The following is a 14,103-nucleotide window of genomic DNA, read 5'->3' as shown; positions in this document are numbered from 1 at the left end:
GTGCAAAGCGGCAGTCTGTTCCCGTGTTATGTTGCTGCCTTCCCTTCTGTAATTGATGCTTTCTCATAAAGCACAGAACAAAATGTCTTATATGCTTTCTGATGAGTCCTCATTATTTCTTTCTTTGTATTGCTTCTGTGGTTTAAACAGAAGCTGACATCCCTTTTACCATTGTGTGTACCCCCAGCTTGAACTGTGTTGCAAGGTCAGTGTGATGTAGTGGTAGATTATTTCCTTCCAGTGAGGGATGAGGTCTTGTTGCAGAGCACGGTGCTATGAATGGGATTTGTATCGCTAGAAAAACAGTTTTATTTTAAAAAAAGGATTGCTTTTTTCTGGCACCTTTTTTTTTGCAAGAGGAGCATGAAAAAAGGATATTTAATGATGGAATTTAATAATCTCTGTTGTTTTAAACAGAATTAAGGTGCTTAAATTCTTTAAAGGTGGGTTTGTTTTTTTATATAACCCACCTATCACAGTGCCTGCTCTGCTGATTGAGTTAGACTTCAAGCTCTTCCTTTGAAGACGGGGTAGTGTTCTTAGCAGCTTACCTAGGTCAGACATCATAGCAGTCCAAAATCCATCCAAGATGAGGTTACCAACTTGCTCTTCTTGCACTAAGAAATCCACAGATAGACTGTAGCCTTCCTTGTTTTAACTTGCTTCCCAGGGGACCTTCTTGTCGTCACACTTCACTTGTTTTCCTCTGAAGCCTCACTCTGTTCAGGATGTAATGTGTTTCTACCAGCCTTAGTCGAGTCTACAAATCACTAGGTGCCTTCCTCTCTTGTCGTGAGTTGGGTCTTAGGAGTTTAATCTCACTGACCCACATGCTAACAGGGCTAAGCATGCTAATGTAATTACTGAGGTCTGACATGTAAAAACAACCCCCCCCCCCCATCCTCATAATAGCGCAACGGTGGTGCTCATGCTCTCTGCTGCTGGGTGGTGCATAGCTGGAACAGGGCCTGGCTCATACAGACCCTGAGAATCTTGCTTAAAGTCAACCATCACCAACATTTCTGCAATAAGCACTCTCTTTTGGTGCTTAGTCCATAGTTTTATATTCTGAACAACACAAAGTCCTTGGAAGGCAGATGGGAAGTAGGAGGAGGGTGGGATGACCCGGGAGACTTGTTTATTGGGCAAGGGTCCTTTCTGCCTGTTTTTCCTGCCAGTTCAGTCCCACTAAGTGATAACTCTGTCTTCAGGTATGGTTTTGCTGAGGTCTAAGCAATCCCACTGTTCTCCAGCAGATAGGCTTTGAGTGTTCCCATCCACTGTGACTTCTACCTGGGAGCTACTGCAAAGAGGGAAGGGTGTTCTCCTGTCAAGATCACTGAGAAACAAAGCAAAGTGCTCTTTACTTTCTACAGAGTCTCAGACTGTGGCTAGTGTGCGAGATGACGAACAAAAGCCTTGAGGTTCTCATTCTCTTCTAAGTGCCATCAATGGTGCAGACAATACGGTGATCTTTTGCTAGGACTCGCCAGTATTGGAAGGCCAGCTTTAGAAGTGCTCTAGATGCTGGTACTCAGACTTCTGTGCTGAAATTACTTTGAAAGCAGGAAAGAAATGAGAGCTGACTCCTATGCAGCTGTCCTCGAAAAGAAACCATTTGAATTTCTGTGTAGATCTCTTGGCTAAGAATGGGTTTGAAGTACCTGGTGCTTACTAACCTTCCTACTATGGAGAAGTACATAGATATTGGACTCAAAATATCTTACTGTTGTGGTTTTTTATATGATTTTTGGTAAACATGGGTCAATCAAACTCACGGGCAGACAAATCATCTCATGACACTTTAATTGTTGCTGTTTCATTATGAAAATAAAGAACTCTGCAAAACCTCCTTCTGTAAGGAAGGGCACATACATATAATTGTAGAATGCTTTTGGTGTTTAAAAAAATAAAAAGAAATTAAATGACTAATACCTTTTCCTGGTGGAGCTGACAGCTGTAACAAACCTGCTTCTCTCATCAGCTGTACGCTTTTATCTCTGCCTTGTACTAATGAATAAATCATCCTATTACATAAAATTGCATTCTAATTGCTCCCGTGTCAGTCTATTTCAGGTTAGGACTAGGCAGTAAGGTTCCCTTGATGCCTGGGCTTTCCCTTTCTTCTTGAACGCTGAGCAGTCACATTTACTAGTGCCTGGAATGGACTTGGAGAAGAAGTGAATTCTGAGAAGGCAGCAGACAAAGGGAGAGAAGGACAAGAGTGGATTTAAAGGGGATAAGGAATGAATGTAGAAGACATGAGAAAAACCTGAAGGAACTCTTGAATGGAAGAACCAAATGAAAAACCCTTGGAAAAGCTTGTGGGATGCGAGTGGGAAGAGAGGGAAGACAAGCGAATACTACCGCAAACCTTTTAGTGTTAGGCCTTGTGTGGAGCTTATAGAATCTCACAGTATTGGCTGAAGTGCTGTGGCCATTTTATGCGAGCTTTGACAAGTTGTTTCCATCTAAGTTCTCCTTTTCCTCACTTAAAATGTTACCTGGAAATCATTAATTAGTCCTTTAATATTGCAGAGTGAAGGGATGTATCCCCCCCACCCCTCCCTGTCATGAAGACAAATGATCAGTTCTCAGTTAAGAGAAAATGGCAATTTGTGTAGGCTTTGTGTAGTGAATTTTTCCAAATTAACTGTAACTAATGACTTGGAATTCATCCTTCAACTACCACAGGCTGTATCAACTCTCATATATTGATTTGCTTAAGTTGATTAGAAAGAGGACCAAGAGCAGGTAAGGTTTCCTTGAACAAAAACAAGTGCATCTGTATAGAAATCATGCAACTTTAATTAAGTTGGTTTAATAACTAATTTAATTGAAATTTCCAGTGGTGTAGAAGGCATTTGGAAATGGTGGTGCGGCTCCTAAGTGACTGATGTAACCATTTGCAGAAGGGAAAAAGAGTCATATTTTTTGTTACTCTTCTAAGATGTATTAGAATGGCATCTAGAATTTTTGCTTTCATATTACAAAATTATCTTGACCACCCCATTTTTTTCTGAAACACTAGAGTATTAGTAGGATTGTGCATTACAAGCAAATGAATCTGGTTAACTGAGGCAGCATGATTCTTTGCTTTAAGACTGTTTACCATTCTCTTGTCTAAGTTGTCTACAAAGTAGATTCATCTTAAAATTCTGGCAAATGGAAGAAAAGCTATTGATGCTAAACATTCAGAATCCTGTCTTCTACCCAGTATTCCTGGGTTGTTTTGGATAAAAGATGAAACATTTCCATCATCCTTAAATGTTTTGAACAGTCGTTGTAGATCATGTCAGGTGTCTGTGTAGGCAAGACTACAGAGCTGGACAAAGCAGAAGAAAAGTGTTTATAATAGTAAACAAAAATAGCATAGAGGATGTTTTGAGGGAATTCAGAGGGTGAAACATGAGATGGTAAGTTTGGATGGACAGTAGTGCGGAAGAAATGTCTCTGAGTAGGATAACTTCTCCAGGCCCTGAAAGAGGGAGCAGCAGACATTGGTCATGCATGAGTAGAATCAGCAGAGAGAGAGATGGTTGAGGGTCTGCGAGGTCCTGAACATCACATGAAGCACCACAATAATAGAAGCAGAGGCAGAGAATGTGAGCAAAGACTGATTTCAGGGTGTAGTGTTATGAAGACTGACAAATTAGTCTTCAAAGGAGGGAGAGATAAAGCTTATCTCTGTACAGTACCGAGTGACAATACTGGCTGGACAACCACAAGACCTCTGGTGTATCTAAACTATTGTGGTCACTTTTGTCATGTGGTGTGCAGCTGAATGGAAAATAGAATAAAGGGAAGAGGAGAAATCTGAGAAGAGAAGTCATCTCTGTGAAGACAGCCCTGTGAAATCCATCTTTAAGACGCTTGTCAGTAAAACCTTTGCCATGACTTCAGGAGGACATGATTTGCTCCTGGCTACTGAAAAAGTGAATGATTTGAGGTAGAAAAAACCACGATTTTTATTTTCCAAGAAAAGCCCATGAACCTCCTTCATCTCAGGTTTCCTGCTTCAACCAGTTCTGAAGTGGGTAAAGCTTAAATGGTAGAAGGAGCTGACTTAAAACACGTCATCCACAAAGAAGAAAGTCTGCTCTGCTGAGCTGGTGACATGAAATACTTAGGTTTACCCTCCACATTTTCTGTTACTTTCCAAAGTGTCTCTTAGGCTTTTGAGATTTACTAGTACTGCCTGTTAGTAATCTTAGAGCCTTGGAGGCTTTTTTGTTGTTGTCCTGTGTTGCTTGAGTAAAGGTCAGATCTGAGCAAGAGCTCTTATTGATTTCAAAAGCACTAAGTCAAGATTGTAGTTTTTTTAACCCTCTGTACTAATGCTTTGCCCATTATAAGAAGACGGCAGCACATGTCCAGGCTGCAGTGCGAGCAGACCCAATTGGGGCTGTCTCAGCAGGGCTGAGTCAACACGGAGCTGGTAGCAGCATTAAGAGCGTGACGGTTATTGAACAGGAGGTTGCTTGAGGTGTACGAAAACTACTGCCATGATAACATAAATGAGGTGAAAAAACAGACCTAAGCAGTTAATGAAATGGAAAAAAATAGGAATGGGAACAGAGATGAATTGGTAGGACTTCAAGCACTAGTAAAAAATAAGCTGCTAAGTCCAGTGTCAGTGGGGCATGCATTAAGTGGACTGAGTGGGAAGTTAATAACAGAGGAAACTTGTGTTGCTGAGAAGAGCTTGGTGTGCTATTTGTCTTACGACTCATTGAAAGGACCACAGGGTCACTTTTTCTCAGAAAAGAAACTGTAAATCTCCATGATTGTCACATCAGGTACAGCAAACGTTACTGCCATAAAAAATATGGTAATGTGTAGTCAGATCACCATAGGGAGTTCTGATAACATAATCAGCCAAAAGAGCAGCCTAACTAATGGTCTGTGCATTGCATTTGCTTATATTGAGAGCTCTAATAAATATAAAATATGTAAATTTACTTCTTTCAAGAGATCCCAGCTCATTAAACGTGCAACACCTCAGGAGATGATTTTTGTTCAGCTCACCTGTGTAAGATGCTGGCATACACAGCAGCTGCTGTCACAGACCAGTAGCTGTTAGGGGTGAGTGAAGTGTGCTGTGAAGAAAGTAGTCCTGGGAGAAAACATTCCTCTGTTGTAAATCTCATTTTAGGGTGAGAAATTGATAAATATTTATTGAAGAGCTTTGGAGGGTGGGGCTGTATGGGATAGTTACAGAGCTGATGGATGGGGTTGATTTTGCTGCTTATTTTACTTAAATTGGCTGCTGTGATAATTGTTCTGTTTTCCAAAGTTGGAGTCATACAGTCTGTGTGTCAGAAGTTAAGCATATAATGATTTTACACTACTTTGCTGTTTTCCAATCTCATGTTTTCCGATTGCTCCCTGCTCTCTGCTGATGCTTTATGGATTTTCATATTCACTTTCATTGGCCTGTGAAGGCAAGAACCTACACCAGCAACGGTGCTTTTGTACACAAATTCCCAACTCCAGACAGGATTGTGCTCTTCAAGCTTCAGAGGCTTTTCACGTGCAATGATTCTTGTGTGCTGCTGCAGCCAGTGTGACGCAGCTTGTCATCCTGCACAAAGAGCAGAAGAGAAGTCGTCTGAAAAAGGTGAATCCTCAGCATCAGTGCTTAATGCTAATAGCCGAGGCCTGTGTCGTAACAAGCAGGAAATATATCCTATGGGTGTGTGCTCTGGCCTGTGCCTTGGTGCTGCTGCAGAGAGCAGCAACAGCGTAGTTCCGTAGTGCACGCATGCAGGTGACGTGTTGCTGTTCCTGCAGCGTCTGTATATTACATTAAAGCAGCCCATGTTCTGCCAGTGGTATCTGTACTCGCACGTCTCTTCTGTATCACAATGGTCAAAAACGATGCTGAGTTTTATGCCATGCAATGACATAATCGGAGCAGCAGGGATGAATACCTGGGGGAGATCGTAGTCTATAGCCTGCTCACCCTTAGGAGCTGGGAAGGTGCAGGAAGGTGGCCAGCCAGGGTGTAAATGACTGTAGTGCTTATGAGTGTGAGCAGCCTCATCGGTTCAGTGGAAATAGTGCTTACCTGGATGGGCCCAAGAACTTCTCTTGATTCACAGGAGTAATACTCAGAGATCTGCCTTTCAGAGCCTTTGTCCTGGCCGCCCTGAAAGCTGAGATTAAAGGCTCTCCCTCTGAGGCCTTGGCTCATCTCCAGGGTTTTATTTCCTGCTGACCTGGACTGCAGGTAGTGATTTTTGTCCTATTCATTTTTTTGCTATAGGATGCATTTTGTAATTTTGCTTTCTGGTGTACTTTCACAGCGTCTGCTGCTTAAAGGGGCTGGAAAATGAGGGGCAAATGGGATGGTTACTCAAGGCAATGAGGAAAGATGGGAGTAAATGGAACAGCAGAGAAAGGAGACACCAGTTGATGAGATACAAGACGGCAGGTAAATGCTGGAACTAGATGATCTTTAAGGTCCCTTCCAACCCAAACTATTCTGTGATTCTACAATTCCTTGCCTTTTTTTCAGGTTTTCCTGTTTTCTGAGAAGGGCAGATGTGGTTTGGGGTCAGGACTGTGGGTAAACCATCATTCGTAACACGTACCTGTATTTAGTTTGTTTCATAGACTTAAAAATAATTAGGACTGAGACAAAAATAATTGACTCTAAACCTATATTTGAACCTGGGATCCTTTGATTAAGATGCCTCCTGCGAGGCCAGCTGTGTCACCTGGAGAAGGGGGGAATTGATATGTTGTCTCTTTCTGAAATAGTATGCAGATGGGTATTTTAGTTTTGAAAGCCAAACTGAAATAAAGGCCCTTTTTTCCCACTCCCACCTGTCTGAGGATGGGCATGCCGGTCCAACCTGCTTTGTAACCATGGTCTGCATATTCCCCCTCACAGCCATTTTAGTGCTTTCATTTTTTTTTTTTAGTAATTCAAGCTCAGTTGTTTTTCATCTCATCTTGGCATTTGTGAAAGACTTGGCACTTTTATACAGGTTGCTGTGTCCCCTCTCTTTTTTTTGTTTGTTTTACTTTTGCACTTCTTTTCTGTTAAAAACTTACTCATATGTTAAGATAGCATCCAAGCAAAGGTGGCCCACCGTTCCCCTTTAAGAACAGTGTAGTTAATTCCGAAGACCTTCAGCTGAAAGAAATCTTTGCCTTCTTCTGAACAGTGAGAGCTGTTCAGTTATACTGGAAAGCTGCATGTGGGCCAAGCGGAGAGACACATCCCCTTCCTCCCCCCAGTACCTTCTGAAGGACTGCCGTATTGTCATCTGACAGAGTCACTAATTTCCAGATAATTGGCTTTTTAAAGGGCATCTATAGGACCCAAATAACTCCTGGCATACTGTTTGTACCATTGACCTGCCAGGTTAGCAAAGGTTAGGCTTAATTGCCTCATTTATGGCTAATGCATTCCAGTTTTGCTGTTGCTTTTTCTTCAAGGATAATTGCTCAGACCTGTATTTTTGTTTCTGAAATCTTAATGAATAAAAACAAGGGTCCTGCTTTGTTGATAGAGATGTTGCTTTCATCAGGAGAATCAGAGGTCACATAAAATCCTTACATTATGGAAGTGACCACGTATGTGGATGAGAGGTTGTCCAGGTGAGCCTTACTCAGCCCTTGAACCGCTCAGATTTCCCACTGTGCTTCATTGGCAAATCTCTTTGTGTGGTGCAGATTATTGCAACAGAAAGCAATTTTCAGGCAAATTGTGTCTGATACCACACTTTTCATCCTTGTCCATGGATAGCATATACTCTGTGGGTAAAGGGGGGGTGTAAGTAAGTGCTTTTCATTTTGAACGTCTGCAAGCGCGCTCCTCTGGCCACAGACTGTGATTGCACGACCCTCTGGGGGCACAGACTGGAGCTGAAACAAGAGGAGACACAAAGAACTTTCTGAGGTGGTTGGAGGCATAAAATCCAGCACTACCTTTATGCACTCTGCAGAATTAATCCTGACATTTCTACAAGTGCGTTTCATATCTATCTTGTGTATTTCCACAAATCTGGGTAGTGAGGATGGGGCAAACCTGCAGCAGCATATACTTCAGTCTAACGGGAGTAGTCAAACGTGTACTCTGCCCTTTCTAGCAAAGTTTCTGTTTTTCTAGGAGTGGAATGAAAGCCTCAGCCTTCACTGCTTTGTAGTTTTGTAAAGCCAACACCATAAGTGCAATTGTGTGTTTTGTTTATTTTGTGGTTAAGTCCTAGCAGAAGGTTTTGAATGAACATCTTTTGGATGGGGTGTAGGTTAGATGTGAATTCACCATGGCCTTTAGGTGCTCAGAGCCCTCCGTCCAGCTTCACACCAGTGACAGAGGTGGCGTATTATCATGTCTGGCCTCCTCCATAGCTCAGTTTGTAAGGCTTCCCTGGAGTAGTTCTCATTTGATTGAATCACATGCTCTAGATAAAGAGCTGGTCTTGACTGATAGCCTTCCTTTGATAAAAATGCATCTGATGTTCTTCTTCACACAGTGAGGGGGGTTCATAACTTTCCTGTAAATGCTTTTAAAGGTGGGGAAGGGCAAGATGACTGTCAGCATTAGTGTCTGAAGTGCTTGAGGGGCATCTTGCTCCATGTGGTGTTTCCCCTGTGGGAATGGTCACACCAGTGGCACCTCTAGCAGCAAGATTGTATTTTGTCCCTTATTTATAGAGCTGAGCAGGAGCATCTGTTTGCTAGATCTGATCCATTGGGCTTTCCCATCTGATCTGGTGCCTTCACGTGGGAATGCTGGAATGACAGTCTGACCAACTTGTAAACTACGAAAGAGCTTGTATGCTTCTTAGCATGCTCATGCTCTGTTTTGCCAAATATGTGCAGAAAAAGGAGAGTTCTGGGTCTGAACACTAACATTCAGCCTGTAGCAGTGAGGAGGCCGGTTCAGGGAATGACATTGTGCTGACCTGCCTTTTTCTCTCAATATATTTTTGGGAGTGTATATGTGTGTGGTGCATAAGATTAACATTAAATGTATTTAAGGAGACAACTTACAGTTGGAAGTGATGGATCTGCCACCATTTAAAGACAGACTAAATGTCTTTATAAAATGTGTGTTGTATTTCTGATGGCAGTGATAGGTTTAGTGCTGGAACTTCTGGTGTAAAGGTCTTTTGGGAAGTGTATTCCTGCTGGTATTGCAAATAAATACCCAAGGAAGGCTCTCAGAAGTTCAGTTGTGGTCACTGGAAACATTTATAAAAAGGAAGGAAGGAGAGATGAGGAGATAAAGAATGGGCACAGATGCTAGTGAAGATCGGAATTCATTTGCTGGAATGTTTAAGAATATTACTTACTCCATTGCCTCAAATCTAAGCTCTGTTTCTTTCAAATCACCTGCCTTCCTGAGGTGGAAATAACAAACCACATAAACAATTGGTTATTGTTATTGTGAATGTGAAGGTGGTTGTGCCAGTCTCTAACCACTTAGTTGTCAATCTCAGCATGAAGATTATTTTGTTCACAACATTGTTACAGGAATTTTGTGCTTCCTGCAAAGAAATGTGAAGCTAACTACAAATGGTTGTTTAAGAAGGAGCTCCAAGATTTTTCAAGACACCTAAGAGACCGTTTGAGGCAGTGAAACAAATGATTATATGTTTGAGCTTGTTTCATGGGAACTAGAAAAGATCTTTTTGGTGTAGTTTGTCCTTCTGGAGATTTTGATCAAATAGGTAATAAACCCCAAATATTTAAAACGACTTTGTCAGATTACACATGGTTTAGATGCTGTCCTGAATGAGAGAAAATTGTATTCCCAATCTTGTCATGTCTGATTGAAGGTGATGTATGTCACGGATCCTGTCTCCCTCAGGATGTGTCTTAGTGAGTAACCTTTGTTTGCTCAGCCTGTTTGCCCTCATTGGGACACTCGGCTTGGGGCGTGTGCATGCCTGTGACTTCTTGTGTTTCGCTCTGCTTGCTTTTGGATGGCTGAAATAAAACCTAAAGATCAAAAATATGCTCTCTTAAGGGTACCATCCCCATCAAGTCTGAACACACATCAGTGAGAGGACGCAAAATAAAAAAACCAGGCTAATAAAAACATATAACTAGACTTTGATAGTTAAACACCTGCATGCAACCACTGTAGGACTAATTACTGCAGTCAGAGCAGCCATTCAAACACAGTTGTGTTCAATCAGACATTAAGAAGAGAACAGCACACTGCTCAAAACTCTACTTTCACCCACTGCTGGCTTTGTGCTGATGAAACCTTCAGCTTGTTTTATCTTGCTCTTCAACTGCTTCTCTCCAGGGCCCAACATCAGAAATTTTATTTGACTTTGGATGCCAAAACCTACATATCAAGGATTAAATGTATACCACAGAGATCCTGAAGTTGTATCCAATGCTTACCCTGTTCTTGTTGAGCCCAAGGCTATGAAACTATTTGCTTATGCTATCGATGATCTAAAAATGAAGAAGAAAGAAAGTATGCTGTAACTTCCAGCCAGATACTAAAGGAACTGTATTTAGAAGCAAATGTTACTGTTCTGGGTGTTTATTCTTGAAATTGTATTTCAGGATTCAGTCCTTCAAGTCAGTGATCCAAGTGTCTTTGGTTCCCATCAGGCTGCACAGAACAGGAAGGTGTGTTTCTGATCAGTACAGAATTGCACCGAGGAGGACTAGAAGGGTCCTCTGTATGAACAGTTTTAAATGACCTGCCACTTGGGTGCTCTCCAGAACATCACTGATGTTGATTATTCACAGTTTTCCTGGACCTTAAAGCAGTGAGATACCTTCTAAGTTTTGACTCAGAAACAGGAGTGCTATTTGAATTTGCTGTAGCAAAGGCCACCGCTAAAACAAACATGATGAGAATAAAGAAGAAAACAAGAAAACTCTGCGGTCATTCCTTGAGGCAAGGGAAGGAATAAGTAGGGCAAAGCAAAAAAAATATCTTTGGGCAAGGGATGCAATGATACTTCATTTGGATCTTCTTGAGAGAAAGTGACTACAGCTAGAAAATGGAGAGGGCTTGGTTTTGGTTTTTCTGGGGGGCGGGTGGGATGGGTAAGGTTGTTTATTTGCTTCTTTAAAGATTACCAAATCTAAACTTCAGTTTGTCTTTGAACATATATTACTTTTCCCTGAGAATTTTCATCCTTCTGAAAATTGCCCAGTCTTCAGAAGTGCAGAATTTTGTGGCCAGGCTTTTGCTTCAGTCCGACAAAGACGCTCAAAGTGAACAGAATAATAATTTGGATTCCAGCTGTAACATTTTAATGACTCAATCCTACACCAATAATTCTTCCTTCTTATTTCATTCTACAAGTTTCCTGCCTGAAATGTCTCCAAGTGTTGCATAAGACTAAAAATCCAAGTCAACTTAAGCTTCTTGTGTGGTGATGCCCCATCTGGAGTACTGTGTCCAGTTCTCAGCTCCTCAGCTCAAGAAAAACAAGGAACTACTGCAGAAATTCCAGTGGAAGCCTACGAAGATGATGAGAGGACTCGAGCATCCTGTTATAAAGAAAAGCTGAGAGATGTGGGTCTGTTTAGCCTGGAGAAGAAAAGACTGAGAGGAGACCTTATCAATGCTTATAAATAACTAAAGATCGAGTGTGAAGAGGATGGGGCCAGACTCATTTCAATGGTCCTCTGCAACAAGACGAGGGACAATGGGCACAAACTGGAGCACAGGAAGTTTCATCTGAACGTGAGGAAAAACTTCTTTGCTGTGAGGGTGACAGAGCACTGAAACAGGCTGCATGGCGAGTTTGTAGAGTCTTCCACTCTGGAGATATTCAAAACTCACCTAGATGCTTTCCTGTGCAACCTGGTGTAGGTGAACATGATTTAGCAGGGAAGTTGGACTAGATATTCTCCAGAGATCCCTTCCAAACCCTACTATTCTGTGATTCTGTAGTTCTATCGTTTTCATGTGACTAAGAAAATTCTGTAATAAGTGTGTCATCTAATTCTCTAGGATATAGACCAATCCTTCCATCACTCTTCCATCGCAGACTTGTTCCTCAAATTTGGAGGTTTTTCTTTTGCTGTGATGCAGAATATACGATCATCTTAAGAGAAAGGGTTTTACTATTAAGTAGATGCTATATATAGCAGTAAGGTTTACCAAATTTCATCTGGTAAAGCACTGTTGTCTTCAAAACCCTCACTGGAGCTCAGTGCTCCTTGTGATAGATGATGCTGAAATGGGATTTGTTCCAGCTATTAATGATAAATGTATTTTGCACAATTAAGCATCTTGTTTCAGTGTGGGGACATGTAGTCCTGGTGGCCTTGCCCTGTACTGCCTCAAAATCACTGAGGTGCATGTTTTTATCTCGGCTCACAAGCTTTCTCATTTCTGTTCTTCCTACTTACTCCCCTGTAAATAGCTCCTGTTGTAGGGGGAGGGAGTGACAAGCAGCTCGGTGGGTGTTTAGCTGTTAGTCAAGGCTAATGCACCACATGTGTTCACGAAGACCAATCTTCCCTTCAGTTCTGGAAAGCTTGGAGTTTAAATGCAGCTCTTGGTCCAACCAGAAGGATGTTACTTATAGAGAGCCCTAAGCCTACACCTAGTCTAGTCTGTGATAAGATTACTTACTGTTTTCAGCATGAGTTCCTGACCTAGTGAAGAAAAGACTTATTTTGCAGTCACATTTCAAGGAAAGACATCTTTTTGTGTTCTTTCAGGTATTAGGACCAAGACATACTTAATGGCAATGATAATGCTGATTTATGGGGTACAGTGCCCTAAGAGAAATGTATTTATGAAGACTTGGGCTGGATCTGTGTCCTGAAGTTGTGATCCAGCTTTTACAAAGGACATGAAGTCATAATGTTGGCCCACATGATAAAGTGCTTGTAATCAGGTAACAAAAAGTTTGGATTTGCTTCCTTCAGTTTGAGGACAGGAGGTGTCTTCAAGTAGGGTCACCCAATTGATTCCCCTCAAAAATGTAAGATTTCTTAATTTACAGCCAATTTCACAATCCACATATGTATATACACACACATGAGACCAAAGAATGGCCATCAAGATGATTAGTGAGACAGAGAACCTCCCGTATGAGGACAGGCTGAGAGAGTTGGGGTTGTTCAGTCTAGAGAAGAGAAGGCTGCTAGGAGACCTTATAGCAACCTTCTGCTACTCAAAGCAAGCCTGCAGGAAAGCTGGGGAGGGGGTCTTTGTCAGGCAGTGCAGTCATAGGATGAGGGGTAATGATTTTGCGCTGAAAGAGGAGAGAGGTAGCCTAGATATTAGGAAGAATTTTTTTACAGTGAGGGTGGTGAGGCTATGGCACAAGTTGCCCAGAGAAGTTGTGGATTCCCTATCCCTGGAAGTATTTGAGGCGAGGCTGGATGAGGCTTTGAGGGACCTAACCTAGTGGGACATGTCCCTGCCCATGGCAGGGTGGTTGGAACTGGGTGATCCTTAACGTCCCTTCCAACCCAGACCATTCTATGATTGTGTGATTCTATGTATATGTGGTACATATTTAACAGAAAGGGCTAATAGCTATTGTGTGGTACAAAAGCATAGCGATATGATATAAAACCTGTAAATTAAGACAGCCCTCTGAAAGTCAGAAACTGTCTGAACATGAATTTATGGGCTTTAATGCAGAAATTGTTTTGTTTATCAATGGTGCTTTATAGCAGCCCAGACTATATAGTCATAGTCTTTCTGTCTGGAAAGAAAATCTGTGGGTGCCTAGTGTAAATGTTACAATTGCTTCTAGAGACATGTCTTTATCATAATGAAAAATAAATCTTTCTACCCTTTATTAGCACAATGTTTCTTTATTGCCATTGCTAAGAGAAAGAAAGAGCATTTTATGGAGTCAAGATTACATTTATAATATTTGTTATTAGTGACAAACTTAGGATTTGGTACATTGAAGAGATTGTATTCTGCTTGCCTTTAGGTAAAATTGTAAATATAGTTTATAAATTGCAAAAATACTCCATTATTTATCATCCATTGCTCTAGATAACTCGTTTTGGTAGGTTTACCTGTTTCAGTTTGTGAATTTGAACAGTGACATGCAGAAATACTTGTTTCTCCAAAGGCGTGGCAAATCTTATTTGATTCTTCAACGTTTTGGCCAACAAATGACACTAATAATC

This window comes from Cuculus canorus, chromosome 2 (genome assembly GCF_017976375.1).
Source record: "Cuculus canorus isolate bCucCan1 chromosome 2, bCucCan1.pri, whole genome shotgun sequence".
NCBI lineage: Eukaryota > Metazoa > Chordata > Aves > Cuculiformes > Cuculidae > Cuculus > Cuculus canorus.
The sequence above is the reverse complement of the archived record's forward strand: the minus strand, read 5'-3'. Positions refer to the sequence as shown.